This window comes from Atta colombica, unplaced genomic scaffold (genome assembly GCF_001594045.1).
Source record: "Atta colombica isolate Treedump-2 unplaced genomic scaffold, Acol1.0 scaffold1, whole genome shotgun sequence".
Lineage (NCBI taxonomy): Eukaryota > Metazoa > Arthropoda > Insecta > Hymenoptera > Formicidae > Atta > Atta colombica.
This window is the reverse complement of record NW_017259183.1, coordinates 3,945,202-3,967,583: the sequence shown is the minus strand read 5'-3', so window position 1 is coordinate 3,967,583 and position 22,382 is coordinate 3,945,202. Positions and strand designations below refer to the sequence as shown.

General features: G+C 29.2%; 1 protein-coding gene across 2 annotated transcripts in view; it reads left to right on the top strand.

The window, feature by feature from the left end:
• Positions 1–10,084: 10,084 nt before the first annotated feature.
• Positions 10,085–22,382, top strand: part of LOC108694661 (probable Ras GTPase-activating protein) — a 161,305-nt gene continuing 149,007 nt past the window's right edge. For both annotated transcript variants that reach the window (XM_018204310.1, XM_018204292.1), the window contains exon 1: positions 10,085–10,153. The gene's annotated coding sequence lies outside the window, so the exon portion shown is untranslated. The remainder of the gene's footprint in view (positions 10,154–22,382) is intronic.

Below are 22,382 nucleotides of genomic sequence, written 5' to 3'. Positions count from 1 at the left end.
ATATTTACGCGTGATACCTATTTTTGTTTATATCTTAATATGATATTTAATTAATAATATTATATATAAATAATCTTTTAATTGTGCGCACTTCTTAATCGTGCAATCGTTACATACGGATTGTGTTAAATTCTTATCTGACAATAAAAATAATTTTTGTAATTTATTAATATTTATTATTAATATTAATTATTAATTATTATTATTAATATTATTATTATTTTATTATTAATATTAAACGTATATTTCTTTATATGTATATTTCTGTGAAAACAAGAATTTTAAAAATTCTTGTTTTTCAAACGTGATTTGAACACTCAGATATAAGACTTATATGACGCATAAATAATTACGGGACTTGTTACCTCTTTTAGATAAATTTTAAAAATGTATTTCTATATGTCACAATGTGTTAATAATAAGTTAAAAGAAAAAAAGGGCTATGCCAGAAATTTTAGTTATAAAATTGATAGATAAATAAAAAAATATCTTAAATAAATTAATTATGAAGTTTAATAATTATATAATTATTCAATGCGAAGTATATTTTCAATTTTCGATCGATTTTATGTTATATTTTTTATCGTTTAGACATACTTTGTAAACATTGATAATGATCCGATCGTGATCGAAACGTTTCTTGTTGTTAGCCGTAAATGTTTTATAAAATAATTTATTGAGGCATTTTTTTTTATTTATCAATTTTACAGGTAAAATTTCTGGTTCGTAGTCCTTTTCCTTTTAATTTGTTTTTTCAATTATTGAGCCAATTATACTATTATATAGTGTTAATAATAGTTTTAAAAAAACGTTAAATTTACGAAATATTTACTGTCTATTCCAGAAAAGAAGATTTCCATCAACGAATTTCAATGAATTACTTTCATTTCTTATAAAGAGAACTCTTAAAGCTCTGAAAAAGATTGAAACACAAAGCGTTTTATTCTGACGGCAGCGTTGGCAATCAGCTGATCTGTTCTAGCGAGGAAATGTATTCGTTCTAAACGCGCGATCCGCGATGGCAGCGCCGTGAACGTTACTGCGAGTGGAATCGCTCGCGCGCGCGCGCGCACCACTGTACACTACCGCACTGAACCTGCCGAGAGCGGCGGCGGCGGTGGCGGCAGTTCGGTTCCGATGTTCCCGCGTGACGGTACGTTGGCGATCGAGTGTGCGTCCGAACGTGTTTTCGTTGTCGTTTGACCCATCGCATCGCCCACGCTGAGTTCTACCGAAATACTTCGGCTTCGACGCGTTATTATATTAACAATGATCGGTGTCACGCGAATGTCGCGCGAGTGACTGAACGTTTATCACGTACATCGACGACGTCAGATATCCCGGCATTGATGTCCGTTGATCCTTCTTTAAACAGCGCTCCGACTTTCATTGGTGACCGTGTTACAAATATCCATGTGGTATATCCGAGGGATTTTGTGTGTGCGTATTAGATTCAAATGTTAGCGCTTTTGTCGTTCGACAAAACGCACGATTTAACGTTGATATTTCGTATCGCGAGATGTGCCGTCAATTGGAGTGAACAGGTGCATCTTAGCTTACATCGTATATCCTGCGTATTTGTAGGTATCGCGTTTTAGTCGAATGAAGTTGAGTACAATCCGAGGTCGAAGCGATAATGTGTATAAATTAAGGATTAGATAAAAAAGCAATATATTAATTAAAACTTGCCATCTTATGAATTATATTGAAAACATACACACTCATTTTATTTTTATTTTATTTATTACTAATTAATTATTTCTCTTTTTCTCTCTCTCTCTCTCTCTCTCTCTCTTTCTTTTTCATATTGTTTACATTATTAGTTTTTTAATTGGTAACTTATTTTACTGTTTATTATTATACATTGATTATTGTACAGTTATATCTTATTTTTTTATTCTTTATACATCGTTGCAATATTTCATGATCGCTCGGTTTTTCGTCTATTCTGGTGCAGTTTGAAGTCCTTTTGATACACTTTTTATAATATTTATAGTATTTATATTTCTGTGATAAACAGTATAATATGTATTATGGACTATTTTACATTTCACTTTTATCAATAAATGCGTGCATTTATTTATTATTATTCAATATTGTACAAGAATGAGGTATGAATATGGATCTATATTTTTATAATATACTATTTTTTTATATTATAACAAACATTTTATTTATTTTGTATCAACGAAAGTATAAAGAAATGTCTTAATATTATTTCAAAGTAAATTAGTATAATTGTATCATCAAAGAAATATTTCTAAAACAATTCTTGTCATAAATAAGAAGATCCTATTTATACATTTAAGTAATAAGATACCAAGTTATTGTTATCACAGATAATGAAGACAATATTGCAGTTCGTTGTACGAAAAAGTATCGCAAAGGATTATATTATATGATATTATTTACTTGTATATATATAAAATAATAAGATATATAAAATAATAAGACAAGAAGCTATAGAGTTTTATTATATATTTATTTATATATATATACGTATTTAAATTTTTAATACTATCTATTATTCCGCGAATGGTAAAAATTTTGAACTAAATTTAAACTTTAGCAAAGTTCATGACTACACTAAAAAAAAAAAATCTCACAAATATTTGAATAGTTTCAAGTAAATATTTACTAAATGTAGACATACATTTATGTTAAGAATCCTTAATTTAATTTAAAAATCATTTTTTTAATTGAGTAATATTTATTTACTGTAAATAAATGTTTAGTACTACTTTGAAGAAATACGTATTAAAATTTACTAAATTTTTTTCTCAGTATATTAACTGTAATTTTATTTTTATTTTTGGGAACATATAGTTTAGTTTCTTTTTCTCTCATACAATATGTCCATTCCTTTTTTATCTCACAATATTATTCGTTGTGTCTCGGTCTCTTTTTCGCGAATGTCGCTGCATGTTCGGAGTCGCATATGCTTTCTTCCTACGCGGTAAAGAAAGGGTGTTCACAGATAGTCGCGCATGGAGATTAGACCGATTAGGTGCGGTTGTGAAGGTTCGCCGGCTGTCGACCGGCTTGCGCACGCATTCGGCAGAGAATCCGCTCGTTCGGGCTTGTTTACGCACACCCGCCGCAGCTGTTAGTGAAAGAGTAACGATGCACTCGACTCGCCGCCGGGTTGTATGGTCGAGGAGAAGCGACGTTGGTGCTTTATTGCGAATTTTTCCAAGCAACCTCTCAGCGAATGTTTCTCTACGGGGTGACCGAAATAAATCGCCACTCGTGCGAGCCTTACGAAAAATTTAGAGTACGTGTCTACGAATCCGGATGTCGATCGGACATTTCCCTCGTCTTTTATTCGTCCGCGAACATTTTCGAAAATTGCGTTCACGTGTGCTCAATTATGTTTCTTCTCACTATCTTTAACAAACATAATGTCTATGATACGTTTTTTATTTAGAAAGCTTTCCATTTATTTTCTTAATTACGTGATTATCACGTGACAGTAATTTCGAGGGAGGTAATATCGCGGAATTGATGCTCCGGATACCATTAATAATTAGATTTAGCTCGCGAGATTTTGCGACACAGAACAATCTCGTGAACAAGTGACTTTTTTCCCACTTTGAATCCGAGCCTTCTGTTAGTTGTTGGGATGACTATCTGTTGTGTCCCGGTCTCGTCTTCTTCTGGTATATGAAAACCTGTTACTCCATATCACGCGACGTTCCTTTCCGCATTTGGTCATTCGATGAGTGTCAATCCCTTGTGTCATTACGTGATGCTTATAATGTCGCAAAAAGAATTATAGAATCCTCTTAATTAGATCGTCTGTGTTAGGGTCGTCCACTTAGCTGATAATTCTTTGATTTGTTAAATTCCGTTAAGATATCGAAAATTCTCATTTAGAATTTACAAAGATATTTTATCAATAAGATAGAAAAAATTCTTTAAGCAACTTTAAATTTATCGCATCATTAAAGAATGATTTTGAAGTAACCTATATTCAGATTAATTTCTGTAACTTAACAAAGTTACATATATCGATTGTTACAAATATTTATTAGCAATCATCGGCATTAATCGATGGTTAATGTATTTAAATTACCTTGATTACATATTGCGTACATAGTCATATATTATGTATGCAAATAATCATTGGCGAATATTGGAATGGAACTCAGCAAACATATAGACAGTATTTGTAATTATAAGATCTATCCTCGTACGATTTCCATATTTGATCCTATATTACGTTTAACAATTAGCTATTATTGCCTCGGATGCTTTTATACACCTATGATAAGTCAGAGAGGATAAGCGAAATGAGACAAGAGAACGAAATCCAAGAGAACGAAAATAACTTTTGCGCTATTTGCGCGGCATCACTGTTATATTACGGGCTATGTGATATGAATTACAGATATTAAAGTATCCGTTTTATAGCCATTGCACATACGCATCACTGTGAAGGACATAACAATGACTGACCACACCTAAGCGACCCTGACAATGCGCTCGACAATGCTCCGTCTAGACAATTCTGTCTACGCAAAGTGCACTCCCACTCCTTTCTCCATTATCTAACATCAGGCTTTCTTTACTTCCGCGGAAAGTTTCCCGAAGAAATTTCTCTTCTTGTCATCTTATAAAATATAATTTACATAAAAGATAATATATTACAGGGAATTTAATTAAAAATAAAATATTTGAGTTTAATATTTCATCCCTGCGGTATGTTCAAATTTACTACGATTATATCGTTTGGATCAATACGATCCGATTAAAAAAGCTTCAAAACAATAAAAAATAAAAAATGTCCACAAAAAAGATCTTACATTAACAGATGAAGTCATCAAATATCAGAAAAAGAGGTTTTTAAATTAAATATTAAGAAATATACTATTTTGGATCAAATAGAGGCTAATATGCCAAATAGCAGAGTCAGCTCCGATGACCTTGATGACATACGTCACGATCTTGAATAATCTCCATCAGGTTTTAATCGTCGTTCATTTATTAAAAAGTTATTAACAAAAAAAGTTTGAAAAAAATGAAAAAAATGTCTCTTTTCTATTATATAAAATAGAAATTTTCTGCTTTAAAGTATTATACAATTTTCCACGCGACTCTCACCCCATCTCCCCCCTGCCAGCGTCGCTTTGCGTGGAAAATCGTGTATCCCTTGGTGAAGGAAGAAGGAGGTCGTGTAAGCGTCGCTTCGCGTGGAAGATTGTAAATATACTTTAAAGCAGAAAATTTCTGTTTTATATAGTAGAAAAGAGATCATTTTTCAAACCTCTTTTGCTAACTTTTTAATAAATGAGCGACTAAAACCTGGTGGAGATCATGACTTTGATATCATAGATCAAGATCATCAGAGCTGATTCTGATTTTCGGCTATTTATCCAAATAGACTTTAGCAAAAAAGACTAACAAGATTATTTTATAATTGCGTGTTTTGTGAAATTGTAATAAATTAAACAAAAAAATTCGAATTCCACCAGAATTTAATTGTATTTTCCATCAGAATTACTATTCAATCCAACTAGATCATTTTTTTGGTATATATATATATATATAGAGTGATTTTAACATATTTCATCACGCATCAGTAGATAGAGTAGATAGAGTGAATTGAACTGAGTCGAAAAATCCTGTACCATTTTGCAATTTTCGCAATAGTTAACAAGATATTAATATTACTAAAAATTGCCAAATATTGGTCTTGAATAATTTTTTACTCAAATACTATCAACTTTATAAAAAGCTGCAAAGAGACAAAAATCATTTATTTTCTTCTCATAAATTTCTGAGAATTTTTTCAGAATTTTTTCAAAATTTTCTAATACCATATTTTCTCATGTTGGTAAAAATAAGAAAATGCAGTACTAAAAAGTTGATAAAAAATTCTGAAAAAATTTTTAGAGAAGAAATTTTCTATGAGAAGAAAATAAATGATTTTTGTCTCTTGCAGTCTATGCTATAATTGCGTAAATTGCAAAATGGTAGACTTTTCGACTCAGTTCGATTCTCTCTACCTGCTCATGATGGGTGACGAAATATGTTAAAATCATCCTGTATATGTATGTGCGCGCGCGCGCGCGCTATTTCGTTTCGATTGAATTATTAAAAGTTGATCATAGTTTTTTTTTTATAAATATAAAACTGTACTTATCATCTATTAATGCTCATTATCGGCCTTTAATTACGAGATTTTGTTTTACAATTTAGCGAGCTTAATTACACTATTATTATAGATTAAAAAAATTTTTTTGAATTTTAAGAAGATAAATCTATACAAAGCGAATTATTGGCTAACGAGGACTGATAAGATAAACAGCTTTCTCACGGTCATTCTCGCTATCAGTACTTAGCACTGTGATTTGATTGCAGAAACGCAACACTTTTACGTAGCGTACTTTTCCAAAATTTGACGTCTTAATATCTTTTGGTAATATATTTGATCGAAGACAAAGAGAGTTAATTACCCCTCCTCATTTTTTTATTTCAATAATAAGATATAGCTCTATCATAAATATGTATATATCTGTTTATTTCACAAACGTAATAATAATTTAATATGTATATCTGTTATTTGAAATCGTCGTTTGTACGATGTAAAATAGATTATGTTGTTACACATTTGTATCTATAGAATTTTTTTTTTCAATAGTCTCTTTTTGAGCCTAAATAACAGATTAGTGATTAATCATCGCCTCATGTTATTCTACCCAGTGATTCTTTTTAACTCTTTCACATTGGTACAAACATTCGCACGTCGCGAATGAAAAATTTGACATCCAAGAAATATAGAGGGAATCATCTGAAAAATGTCCATAAATTTAGACTATTTATTCCATAAATTTAGACGCTCGTGTTTACAGAAAATGAACTATTAGTTGGAGCGCACGTTCCAACTTGAATAGAAATATATCGAAATAAAGATAGTATATTGTGAAACAAGCAATTAAAAAGTATTTTATTGTGTCGACACACAATTACGAAAAAGTAAATTTTTCATTATTCAAATATCCAATCAAGAATTAATCATTTTTTTCGTTGTTTGTTGTAGCGTTTATTTTACATTACACAACACTGATGAATTGTTCTTGAAAAATAATGTATAGAAAATTGTTTTCACAAAGTTTAATAAGCTATGATATTGATCCGTCAAGTATAAAAGCATCGTTACTCGCTCAGATGAGTCATGATTACGAGTGTAACGTCATTCTGTTGTTAAAACGTCTCAGGAGATTGATTACAGAGTGTGCCGTTCACGGAATTGTTTTATACCTTGTTCGCCGTGAATACGTTGGTGCAACATATACTTGCACATATTACTGATAAAATATGCTTATGTAGAGCAGTATAAAATATACCGCTATATCAAGACAAAGCACAAATTATGATGAAGAGACTCGATATCCGATTACGGTGCAATTCTTTTATATCTTTTTATAGAAACATTAAATAATTTTACAAACTATTTATAACGCAACAGATATTTAGAAATAATAATAATAGTCAATGAAATCATACGATATACACCTGTTTAATTAAGAGCTTCGATATTCTGTAAAAACTAAGCATTGGTTTTCACGGTATTTTGGCATATTTTCATTACAAACTTTGTTTTATTATTTAACGTGCGGTATTGTTACTCGTTTAATAATCGCGCGGTGCACTCATTCAATTCGCTTCGATATATACGATATATACGATAAAAGCAATTAAATCATTGTACACACGTCGCTGCGGGACATATAAATGGCCATATATGAAACTCGCGATATGAATTCATTTCATTGGCGTATCTTTTGATAGTGCTGAGCGCAATTTTTCGTTTGACATAAAATGTCGCTTCATGTCGTCGTCCATTGTTACCTCACTCGATAATTAAACACAAACGTTTTCCAAATGATGCTTTTCTATCGGAAGCAAACAAGTACACATGTCATGGCATGCCCGAGAATGAAAGTTAATACTTCAGCGCATTGAATCCTTGTTGTAATTCGGTATCGAATTATCCTATCAGACCATTCTGCTCTCCAGATTTGCTCTCAACTGCCTTTTTTTAACATCCGCTCGTCCGATCAACGAAATTATCATGGTTGTTGTCTCTCGTCGAAGCCGATTCAGCGAAATATCATCTTCGCTCGGCCTCAGCTTTCCTATCGCGTCGAGATGAATTTATTTGACGGCGCTCTTATTGAAACGGTCGACGTGACGAAACGTAACGTGAACTCTGCCTGGGGGTCGATCAGTTGGTCTCTTACTATCGTGCGTTTCTGCACCTGACACATGACGTTTTTCTGGCTTCAATTTGCCTTCCTTTTATTCCCTGAAAAACAAAAGATAAAACAAAGAGTTAACGTTTTCATAGTATCCGAGTAGAAATTTGGTCAGGTAGAAATCACGGCCGAGTTGGGTATGCCGGATTTGACGTCGACCCTGATTCGGCTACCCAAACCCGGACCTGAGGGACGTAACGCGTTTTCATGATTTGGGCCAGATTATGTATCTGCTACTGTATCTGGTACGATAAGAAGGTTCTAATCTAGTATTGACATGGCAAGAATAAGGTAAGAATTCTAATCAATTATTGCAAATCCATGTATGCAACAAAATGCCTCAATTTATGTATGATTTAGCTTTCCATGCAAAAATAACACTATATATTAACGCGTTTAAATGTGTAAATTCATTCTTGTACGCAGCATAGTGTTATTTTTTACACGAAATTATATATATTAAGACATTTATTTTACACACTTAGATTTGTAGTAATGATTCGAGTTTCGGATAAACTACATACATATTTTTATCCTTACATTTGTTACATTTTTTTATTCTTAAAATATTTAACACATTATACATATTAATTAAATCTTAACAATTTTAATTGCTTTTATAATCATCATTATTCATTAAAAATAACTATAATAAATAAATATCGTCATGTTTGTTCTCTCTCTTATTAGTGATATATCTAAAATAAAACTTCTGTATTATAGAGAGAAACACAGCTCAACGAGCGTCTCACATTCCTGCAATTAGTCTTTCGTTTTCACGTCTCTTCATTTTTTATGTAATAACAAATATCATTTTTTTCTTATAGTTTTATGGTCGTTCTTTTGATATTTGGTCATCGACTCTGTCGATTGTTGACGCAGACGGCAGGTGCGGATCTCTTAGCGACAAAATTCGGATCACGTTTCAGCAGGTGTGGTTCAGAGGACTTTTAACGATGCGCGATTCGTTCATATTTTGTTCGAGAACGAAGACGAGATAGTGAACCTTATCAGCAACTTTGAAATTACTTTCGATAAAGATTACGCCTTTAGATAGCAATTCAGTTCGAAGTTTGGTAACGTCGAAAAGCGGACGAGATAAGTCGCGCGTTGGAGAGCTATTTCCTCTTTTCGCAGTGCGTTCACGTGGCACCAGATAACAACGAACGAAGCCGGACGTCGTGCCCGTTGCTTATGTCGCTTTGTCTTAATTGCCGAGAGCGTCGCCTTTAGTCAGCGAAATTCGCCAGTTCCGGCATCTACGCGTGAGAATATTATGCACTCTCAGCTGGTGGTAGAAACCGGGAGATGGGAAATTTATTAAGTGAAAGTTGTAAACTAGAATCTTACATCTTGATTGTGTTATTCGATTACAACCCCTTTGTTGCTTCTCCGAATTTTCGCAACAATGCAGCAGCTTAATAAAAGAGGATAGCGAAACCTTAAACCATGTTATGTTAGATAGTCGTTTTGGAAGATTTAAACTTTTACTTGAGAAGGCGAGCGATATCACGCACTTCTTTTCGCTTTCCCGCGGACGTGCTTAGCCGGATGGCACTGCCTTTCAGTTTCCAGACTACACTCGCATTTATTTCAGTTTGGTGACCGTAAGAGGTTTAGTGATGAACTCTTTTGTCAGCGAGCTCATCGTCGAGGGGGCGCGGGCGTCCCTCAGACTGCATGTAACGCATATTAAAATTAACTCCGCGTAAAACACAATCCCTCGTGGTATGCCCCATTCAGAGCGGCGCAGCAACGTCTTTGTGCTTGCGAGAAAGAATCTTGGATCTCTGGCGAGTGTCGGCAGGCCGATTGAATGGTGTCCGGCGTCCGCCAATAAATTAAGGGCTCCTTGGACTTGGACTTGTACAATTCGAAGTATCCGGAAGGAGGTAAGTTTGAAAAATTTTTTTAAACTTTTTATACAGCGAATGTTCTCCAAACAATTCGATGCGTCTCTCTTCACAAAGCATTCGTAAGACAAGAAGCAATGTATTATTATTTTAGAGAAACTAAATGTTAATCAATCGGAGAATATTATTAATTAAATTATCATGTTGTATTTAGAGATCAAGAATATTTTTATGGCATATAACTTGCATTAATTTTTTGGACCATAAGCTTTTCTATGTTAATATTATATGATGAAAAGTTATTCTTTGTTTCATTAAATAAAACTTTACTCTTAATCATCTATTTAATTTTTTCGTATAATTTGTATAATTTGTATAATTAAATTAATTTAATTTTAATAAATTTTGCAATTTAATTAAATTAAGCACTAGCAATATTAGCATCATTGTTTTTATAAATCGAAAGATACTTTGGAAAAAGTTTATGTATCAGATAATTATTCACGATCAGATAATTATTATTGATTTATCCGATAAACTCTCATAATGATACAGATTGCCAATTACAAAAGAACTTTATATCATTGAGTATATGAATATACAATTAGTATTTGAATAATGCCTAAGCTTAACAGCAGAGTGAAGCAGCAAGTGAAGAGATGACGCGTGCGTTAATTGCAATAATACCGGCGACATAGTTAATTGTTAATGGCTTTGTCCATGGGACCCATGATCCACTTATCCCATTAAAACTTGTTCGCATTATCCTGACAAGTCTAGGCGATTAGCAAGCAAGTTAATCGAGGCCGCGTGCGTTATCACTTTAGCACATATAATCGCGAGAGTCCGGAAATTCCATCCTGCAGGTACTAATGTCGATGAGAACGATGGTGATGAACGAAATCGAGAAAGCTTCTATTGGGTTGTCCGGAAAGTTCGTGCCGACTAACCTATATAATTTAATAAATGTACAATATACTAAAATTTAAATCTTCTGCGTTTCAATTTTCCTTCAACATCGGCACGAACTTTCCGGACAATCCAATATATAACAATTACGAGCGAAATATTGCCGTCAATCATTCGTTGCTTCCACATGCCTATTACGCTCATGTTTTCGTTCGCGAATTATGATTGATTATGCTCGTAATTAATGTAGATAACGAGCTACGAATACGAAATATATACATACGCGTGTTTCGAGACCTGTGAAATCGATCTTGTAATTCATGTCGTTCGTTTCACATCATTTTCAAAACTCCGCCGTTGTATCGGATTAAAAGTATTGGGCTATTACGAAAATTTATGTTTTATATAAAACAGAATATCAAAATTGCGAATTTCAGTTTCAGCTTATTTTATACATTGACATTGCAGTTCATTCTCATGCATTATGACATCACCACAATATATCGCGCGAAAATTACAGTATAATCCAGCAGTATAATGCATTCCTTTTCGCTCGTTCTATCTCTTTTAACAGAAAAATAGAAGAACGCAATATGCATATTGATATGCATATTGACAGATAACATTGATATTTTACTGTTACGTATGTTCGTATATTCTATAAGTATAAAACATAAATTTTACGATTACCTTTTACGGATACTGGTAATGCAATGGTGATAAGACCTACTATGTGAGATTTATGTAATGAAATATTGTGCACAATTGCAGATAACATAGTATCAGGTTTTGTAAGAATTTTATTAGGGTAAAATCAGATCAGTTTTTAAAATGATCAATTTTTTAAATGCAAGAAACATTCTTCTATTTTTGTTATTTTTTAATAGAGTTAAATATATTATTTCACTGAAGAGCTAACCTTAAAGTAATAATAATTATTGAAAAGATAAACTTAACAATATTATAAAAATATTATAACGTATGCATTGACCATTATTCCTATAACTTTTAGGGAAACGATGGCTATGGTATTACGAAGGTTAAAGATGCAAGTAACATTTTGTAAAATGATAAAATTTATAACTTCATATATATTTAATACACACACACACACACACACATATATATATATATACGATTATATATAATTTAATTATAATTAAAAATACATAATGATATTGCAACAATAAAAAAAATTATAATTTATAAGCTAAGGAAACTAACGATTTCTATAATTGAAAAAAGCAGTGTGTGCGTGTACGTGTGCGTTATTCAGGGCTAAGCATGTATTTGAAATATTTTTATTTAAAACAATATTTGCAATACAAACAAGGTTGGAAAAAGCCGGGCTTTTTTAAAAAACTCAACTCATTGGGTTTTATGGGGATTTTATTGAGTTTTATTAGGAGGTTCTTTAGGTTTTTTAAGGGTTTTTTTTTTTAAATAAATTTGAAATTTTTTTCCATGTAATATTTAGTTTACGTTGTATTTATCATTATTTAATTACGTATTCAAATAAAATTAAAATTATAAATGAATTGTAAAAATATTATAGTGATAAATTTTTCAAATGTAAAAAAAAACACTATGTAATGAAAACTCAACAAATAAAAAATAAGAAATATCAACATTTTAATACTAATCTAGAAAATATTACAAAACTAAAAATATTACAAAAATTGTGCAAACATTTAATAAATGATTGTCAAAGTTGTGAATATAAGATACTGTACACATTTTTTTCAAAAATTGAAAAATTTTGCCAGTTGAAGATCGTTTAAAAAAAATCTATAAACAGAATCTTTTTTAACATTATAAATATTATTAATATAATTATTATAATAATATTAAATAAATATTATTATGAAAAAAAAACTTCTAACCAATGATAAAGACAACATTTTAATAATTTAATATGATAAGTACTTTAAAATAATATAGACATTTTTTTGTATATAGAAATTGAAATTGAGCTTAACTGAGAAATATCTACGTTATTTATAAAATTTTATTATGATATTCTGCTTATATAAATACAAACACATTGTACAAATTCAAATAAAAATTGAAGTTTTCTTTCAGTCACATGTCTGAATTTTCAATATTCAGAATATTATTTGAATTTTTAACCATAGTTGTATTCTACTCACATTTCTTTGAATTTCTAACTAGTTGTCTGAATATTTCTTATCTCGATGCCTGAATATCAGAATTGTCTGAATTTCTAACCAGTATTTTTAATTTTAGTGTCTGAATATTTAAACACTTTTATCTAAATTTCTATTTCTATTTCTAACTAAAAATTCAGATAAAAGTATGGCAAGTCGTTTTATTTTTTAGTAGTAAAAAAACTTTAGTCTAATGTTAAATTCTTAAAAAATAATTGTCTTAAAAAAAAAATTACAATTTTTTGATAATGAATTAAAATTATATCGTAATAATATTTTCACGAATTAAAATTATGTCAAGGTATAATAGAAATTTTTCCGAATTATCATTATATCATGACATAATAATAATTGCGAATTTCTATTATGTCTCGACATAATTTTAATTCATGAAATTATTATTATATCGCAAAATAATTTTAATTTTAAGTTATTGCATAAAATTTGTGTTTTTAATATTATCAGTACCGAATAAATGGCAAATCGTTTTATTTTTTAACAGCAGAAAACTATGGCAAGTCATTTTATTTTTTAATAGCGTAAAAGAAATTTAGTGTAATGTTAAATTCTTGAAAAATATCTCAAAAAAATTACGATGTTTAATAATGAATTGAAATTACGTCAAGGTATAATAGAAATTCAGAATTTTTATTATATCCCGACATAATTTTAATTCATCGAATTATTATGTCGCAACATAATAATAATTCGAAGAATTAAAATTATCATAAGTATATATAATTTTAATTCATGGAAATATTATTATGTTATGACATAATTTTAATTCATTATTAAAAATCGTAATTTTTTTTAAGACTATTATTTTTTAAGAATTTAACATTAACTAAATTTCTTTTATGCTATTAAAAATTAAAACGGCTGTATACAGAGTGTACAAAAAGCCTCAGACCCTTAAATATTTTGAAAAATAAGCATTTTTGAGAAAAATATTTCAGACAAAAAGTTATAGGATTTAAAAAATCTATGATTACATCCGTTTGATATTGGCAGGCGTCGCTAAGATCAGACGGATGTGATTAGTAGATCCTTTTAAGCCCTACAACTTTGTTCCTGAAACATTTTTCTTGAAAATGTGTATTTTTCAAGATATTTAAATTTAAGGAGTCCAAGACTTTTTGTCATACATACATCCTGTATATATTAAAATTGGTATAATATGGTTAACATCAGTCCAGTTTAATATATCTATATTCATTAAATATTTATAAATACATTCTTTTTATGTGTTATCGATTAAAAAATTTATTTTTCTTATACAAAATCCCAATTAAAAAATTCATAAATTTCGAGTTTTTTGAAGTGGGTAAAATGGCCAACCTTGAATACAAATGTATTTAAAATCGAAAGATTGAAAATCTTTTTGTATTTTATAATTTTGATAATAAGATTTACTGTTAGTGTTTGAAATATAAAATATTTTTATGTGTTCTACTGAAATGTAAAATATAATTGTCTTACAAATACTGTTTTTCAAATAAAAATATTTCAATATAATATATTATAGAACCGTATATGTGTGATAACACAACTATAGAAATCAAAGTCTTAAACGGTTTAGTTGGATTTTAAATGCTTGTATGATTCTTGTGTAAATTTATATACTACGTATGTAGTCCTCAGAAACGCGCACTGAAATGATTTTTTGGTCTTGAAAATGCTAACTTTACTAAACTGCCGCAGTAATATCACGAGTTAAATTAGCTTAATAAATTTTTGATACTTATTCGCATCTTCGAAACGGTCTTAATAATCTACATTATTTTATTACATTGACATTATTTTAATATATTGACTAACATATTAAAATCTGTAAATAATTAATTCTTATTGCAAAAAATGTTACCTCGATATTTAAAATGCTTACTTAGCTGTTTTTATTACGTAAGTATTCATGATAGCTTAACTATAATTTATTCACTATAAAAGCTTTTAGTGGACACGTGCGAAATTGTGCAGGCAGTCGAAAATAAAAATAATATTCATAACATTGTTATTTCGAATAATGTATATGCACATAAACACTATAAATATCTTTATTTTCGAGAATGACTACAAAAATACACTATTTGGCAATTAAAGAAATATAATCCGCAGCCATGTTTTCTTGGCCATAATACTCGAGTTTTTATCTTATGCTAATTTTCATATTATCATTAGAATGATCTGTGAAATCAATATTGCAAAAAATTTTTTTTAAATAATACAAGAGACGAACATTATTTATACTAAAAAGTACGAAATACATTCTTATTAAAATGCAATCCATCATTAAAAAAAAATGGTTACAATTACTAGAAAAGTTATGTTTAATTAATTACATTGGACAGCCATTCTACGCTAATAGCTCAACAATCTCGTTTTTATGAGATTCTAAACTATATGGATTTTAGTTGTGATGAATTTACATGATGAAGTAACGTTACCGTATAAAGCATACTGCGAAATATAGTGCGAAAACACTGAGGAAGAACACGAAGGAAAGCTTTAAAGCTCTCTTGTTTTACAAAAGTACTTGATTTAAGCAGCTTATGAATGTCACATTTTCTCTCTTTGATAACAGAATTGTAAATTCTTGAACTTTAACTTATAACGTATAGAGGAATGTTGCTGAATGGGTATCGATCGCCTAAATTTTGTACTTCACACACACACACACACACACACACACACACACATTAATTGTATATTATTACTTAATATAAGCAACATTTGGTAACAATAATATGAAATAAATGAAAAATAAGTAATATAGGAAAAAATGTAATAGACTACATCTGTTTTTTGGATGTTAGTGGCATTTAAAAAAATCAGATATATGTATTAATTTTTGATTAACTTATGTAGCTAATAATAACGTAATCCAATTTTATTGTAAATTTTGTATTTTCTTATATAGAATATTTATTATATTACTATAGTTTATTATAGAATATTTTATATTCATTATATATACATATTTGCAATTATTATATAAAGATTAAATTTTCACAAAATCCATCAAGTTTTTTAAATCATATCATCACAAAACTGATTTGACAATAATAAAATCAGGATTGGATAAGTTAACTTTTTTTTTAACTAAGTTAAGTTAAAGTTAACAGCTTTGAAAATTTAATTTAATTAAGATAAAAGTTAATTCATAGTGACATTAATTGAATTAAAAGTTAAGTTAATGAAAAAAGTAATTAAAAAGTTCAAAGTTAAATTTGTTTTATTTCATGATTTCAAGTTAACTTCTTTTTTAAGTTCTAAACTAAATTAAAGAACTAAATTAAAAAGTTAATTTTTTTAGCTAATAAGAAGAAACTTACATATGTATTTCATGGATTTTGATCAGCTTTTGCTTGATTATTCTAAGACATCAAAAAAGAATTCATGTAAAGTAAATTGCACTTCTGCGTATTTTTCAAGAAAATCGTGATTTTAGATCATGATGGATCACTTTCAAACCTCTTTATTCTTTGCTTAAACGTAAACAAAATATTTGGATTTATTTAAAATTAGAAAAATGCATTTCCGACAGACACGAATGTACATATAATCCGAATAAAGATCCATATAACGCCTAATGTTAACTTTTAAAAAATGTTTAATTTTTAAAACTTTCAAAGTTAATAGTTATCGGTAAAATATAACTATATAAAATTAAAAAGTTAAGAGTTTAAAACGTAACTAAATGAATTAATTAACTTTTTAACTTTTTATCTTAACTTTTAATTTTTTAATTTAGCGTTACCCAACCTTGAATAAAAATAATAATTGATATGAATATACAAATGTCAATTGCAAAAATATATTTGAGCCAATTTTATTTTGACGTTATTTCTCTTTTATTCTTATTTTATTATTGTCATTTAATAATTATGAACTTGATTTTGATAATTATTCACTGTAGGAGACTCAGTCCCGACCATGGTCTTGATATATATTGTCAAGATTATAACCCTAAATGATCTCCAACAGATTTTAGCTGTCGTTATTTGTTAAAAAGTTATTAACAAAAGAATAAAAAAAATATCGTTTCATAACAAAACCTGCTATTTGTGAATCCATGTGAAATCTCGCTGTATATTGTACAGTGCGTACATACACTGTTAGAAATGTAATCACGAGTTTCCTTTACATGTAAATGAAGCTCATGGTTATGAACGAAATTAAAAGTAATGAATGATTTAACTGAAAATTAAGTTACAATAATTACTTAAATGTAACGAACATGTAAGTACATTAAATTTACGAAATTTAATGTACTTTTAATAAATTTTTATGAAAAGTATATTAAATTTCATAAATTTTCATACAAAAAATACATTAAATTTTATGTATATGTACACAAATATACTTTTTAATTATAAACACATTAAATTTAATGTAATGTCATGAAATTAAGTTTAAATTATGTAACTTAAAATTTAATGAAATTTAAGAACATTTCTAACAGTGTATGTATGGATGCAGTTCGTCCTTTCCTATAGGGGTGAAGGAAGGGAAGGGGGGCTCCAAAAAAAGCTAATCTAACCCAATTTTTTGGTGTGGGGAAGTCGATCGCTTCGCGTGGAAAGTTATAAACCCATGTGGAACTTTGCTTCGTGGATTTACAACTTTTCACGCGAAAGTAAAAAATAGTTAGATTAGATTTTTTCTCGGAGTCCCTCCATAGGAATGGTGGAATGCACTGCATCCACGCACACTTTACAACGCGAAGCGAGGTCCCATACAAAAAAATGAATTGAATTAAATTTATACAACATTGTACCATGAAATGAAGAAACACTGTTCATGTTTGTTTCTAAACTATGATTGAAACATAGCGCTCATCCTACTGTGCAATATTCGAATATTCACTATCTACAAGGTGAAACGAAACAATTTACATATCAACACAGAATACGAATAAGAATTCATTCGTGAAATACATTCGTAGATTTTCGCTCCTATGCAAAAAAAGGATGTAAGATAGACCGATCGCTTTGCGTGGAAAGTCGAACGTTATTTAAAAAATTTTTTTTGTTAATAATTTTTTGAATACGAATAATATGATGGCTAAAATCTATTGGAGGTTACTCAAGATCATGACAATAAATGTTAAGATCGTCGGGCTTGGATTCCCTATAATGGACAATTATCTTGATTTTTTTGACAAATTATTAAAATTAGATATTAGTTAATTATTAGGTAGAGCGAAACTATTCCATTGATTTCAACTTTAAAATAATTTACGATAACAAGCAGTATCTTTTATATTGGACTTGCTTATAATTACAATATATAATTATGACTACTTTTTGAGAGCACAAGTACAACCTTTAAATAATCAACATGTGCTATTCAGAAACATAAATATTATCGCGAGAAATGGACGAAAAAGCACTCTATTAGCTAATGATTTTTCTTTTATTAATCTTATATTTTAAATTATGTTTATACATAGATTTGATATTTTGAAAGAAAATTTAAAAACCTAAAGTTACAATTTAGGTGACCCATCAAATTGTACTTCTTATGGCATGTTATTGTAAAAAGATTTATTTTTATTAATTTATAAATTAATTTGTTATTAATGAAAACTTAAACATGTAATAATGAGTGTCTCAAGCTATAATTTCCAATGTTCATTTGCGTTCAAAATAGAGCCAAATGGAAAATTATATATTAAAAAATAAGTTAAGTGATATGTATTCGGTAACTTTTTTCTATATACATGTATAAAATCATTGGTAATTTTATATTACTTTAAAGCTTTATTTTTCTGGAAAATGAAGTTAAATACCATAAGATTTATCATAATGCAAAATATACTAAAATTACTATCGTTTTAACGAATTCATCATCTTTCTGGTATTAATCTTCTTCTTGCTTTGAAATGGTTCCATTCTGTACACGTGGAACTTGTCTTCGAAACTTCGACCGCAAACAGAAACTCTATTATAAGAACACGTGGAACTTGCCTAATCGAGTTACCGATGATTAGTAGACACATTGAAATTAAATTGAAATCGAATTTAGGGGCAGAGCGAAATAAACCAAAATGACCCAATAAATGATGAACAAGAATTTCCTTACAAGCTGTAGCTTTGCAACAATGTTTTTTTGTCCATCGACAATAAATTATTAATTGATATATTATTAATTTCGTTGTACATTAGAATTCTCTTATTTTGACATAGTATATAATTAATAGAATGTTTGTTTATAAAAATATTAATCAATTGGTTTAACAAAAAGAATATATATCTTTAAAAAAGTAATAAAAAAATTGAAAAATTTAATTAATCTTTTAAACCAATTAATAATATAACATAAAAATCAAGATATAATTTTAGCACTTAAAATCCACTTATTATGTGTGCTGAATACTAGAAAAGAAGGATAGGATTTTGGAAATATTATAAGGTATCTTTGTATTGTATGTAGTGCCAAAACTACTATAGACTTCAGCACATGCATGAAAACAAGTCGAAAATGTCAAATAAATGTATGTCCAAACGGTTTCGTAGTTAGGGGTTATTGAAATAAGAATATGAATCGAGAAGTAAATGTTATGTGTTTATTGTCCTTCATTCTATTATTCTGAATCTGGATTTTTTTCCTTTACGGGACGAATGAAAGATCTAGTCTATCAGAATGAGAGTCATAATTTAGAACAATTATATGGCAACTGATATTTAATACTGTCGATATCATCCGCGAAACTCTAAATATTTTTTAAAAAGTTACAAAAAATTTATTAATTTATGCTAGAAAGTGTCGACAGAGAAATTTTTAAGCACCTTTTGTAAAGCATTAAATTATAGAATAACGAACATTAAACAATACTGCGAGACACGTTTTCTTACTGTAATTCTACATGTTCTCTTATCGTAATTCTGAAACTATTCGAAATCTGATATATATATATGTTTATTAAACAATTTTGACTTGTTTTCATATATTGAAGCCACTGCTGTAGCAGTTTTCACACTTATGCAGAGACATGTTATACATATAAAATAAATTTTCCATGTTGAGGTAAATATAGTTGATACATAATATGAAAAAATTATTTTATATTATAAAATTAAAATATTATTATTATTATTAAATAAAATAAATAACTAAATAAATAAATTATTATTATTTATTATTTATTACTAAAAATTATTTTATATTATATATAGTTGATACATAATTATAATTTATAGAATTAAACATAAGAGCTTGAATTATTCTTAAATCTTGAAGTTTTGAAACTTTAAAGAAAAATAACAACTCAAACTTTGTTGGTCGTAACGTGGAATTATTTATGATTTCCGAGGAATTTTTTTCACATTGCATTCGCATAAAATATTCTTATCGCGTTACAGTTACATATCTATCGCACGTTTTTCATGCTCCACCCGCTTTTTTTTACTGTGTTTTTCTTTCGCCGCAAGAGCGTCGACAGTTATAAACTCTTCTAGCTAGAATACTTACTAGAAGAATGCAAACCTCGCCTAGATTTTTTTTTGTGTGACATGTTCGAAAATTTCTTTATAATGTGCACGTTTAGAAAATGAACTTTGTTCGAGGATTGCCTTAGCAGTGTGTCTGTGGTGAATGTGGATATTTGTTTAAAAATAGGCAGAACATGAACGATCGATCGATCGCGGTTCCGCACTATTCTCGTCCATCAGCCGAAGTACTTTTAATATAAAAGACAGGTAGTTACATGTAACGTTTTATAAAGTGATATCGCGTAGGTCCTTTGACGTTTGCATTTTTTTTCAAATTTTCTTTTACGTATAAAGTAGAGTGGCACGAGTCATGTTATATAAAGGAATTTTTAAAGGAATGGACTGCAATCTATTCTAAAAGCCGCATCAAATCTGTTGCATTAATATGAAAAAAAATTATTTGCATAATAAAAATATTTTTCAAATTTATTGATATTTTTAATTTTTTCTAACTTCCGTTATAAGATAGAGAAATTATTATAATGTAAATTAATTATTAAAAATATCTTTTATATTTGATTCTGAGAATTACGATAAAAAAACTATTAAAAAATTTTTAATTGTACTATATCTGTAAAAATTATATTTTTTTCGTTTTATGAAAACATATATTCTCTTTTTATGATAATGATTTGATTAATTAAAAAGTAATTAATTTCTAACGGAATCACACTCAAAACGATTTAATGGCATTGGCTTATATTCTTCTATTAATATAACTATTTTAATTACTGCTGCATTTTACATTTGCTTAAGATTTTTGTAGATATTAATTGATAGCCAGTCGTAAATTAAATCTATACGAAGGCACCGACAGGATGTGAGAAAAAGAAAAAGAGGAATGATTCTAAATACCTTGACATCATTGCATAAAATATTTAAATTGATTATGGCGGAAATTTTTCTGCGCATCAGGTTAAAAATTCCATATGAAACGGTACGGGAAGGATGAAACAGAGTCGGAGCAACGGAATATCACAGCATGACACAGGAAGCATCGCGCGGCAGGTAGTCGCAACTTCCGGTGTGGATAACGCCTAACAAAAGGGAGAGTCTTCCTTTGTTAACGATACAGATACCGCTTTTGCGGTACACTAGAAACCAGATTTTTTTGATAGGAGTTTTTTTTACCATGCAAAATACATCAATTTTTTTTTCTCATTAAATAAAATATTATACAGATTTTAAAGTTATATAATCGAACAAGATGAGGTAATGGAACATCTATGATACTTATTTTTATCACAAGTTTTGTTTCTCCTCATTGCCAGCTGTCGAATTTGTTATGTTATCAATTTCTACATTACTAATGGAGACACACTACTAGTAGAAATATGTTGCCAATGGATATTTTTACCTAAGTTTTCACCTTGCAATTTTATTTTACGCAGCACAATTTTATAAATAGGACATACAAATATAGAACTTAAAAGACAAGGTTAATTTAACTTAATTAAATCCATTTAGTCGCGAAGTCTCAAACATATTAGGTGTAGAGAAAAGTTCGTGGCGTTTTTTTAATGCCATCTAACGGAAAAACGCCACGAATTTTTTCTCATACCTAATATTACGTATTAAACATACTACGTTTTATATATTTTACATAACACACTTTATTATTGTATCGGAATTATCATTCCAATCAAAATTACACAGTAAATGGAAATGATTTTTTTTTTATTATATTTTATACGTAAT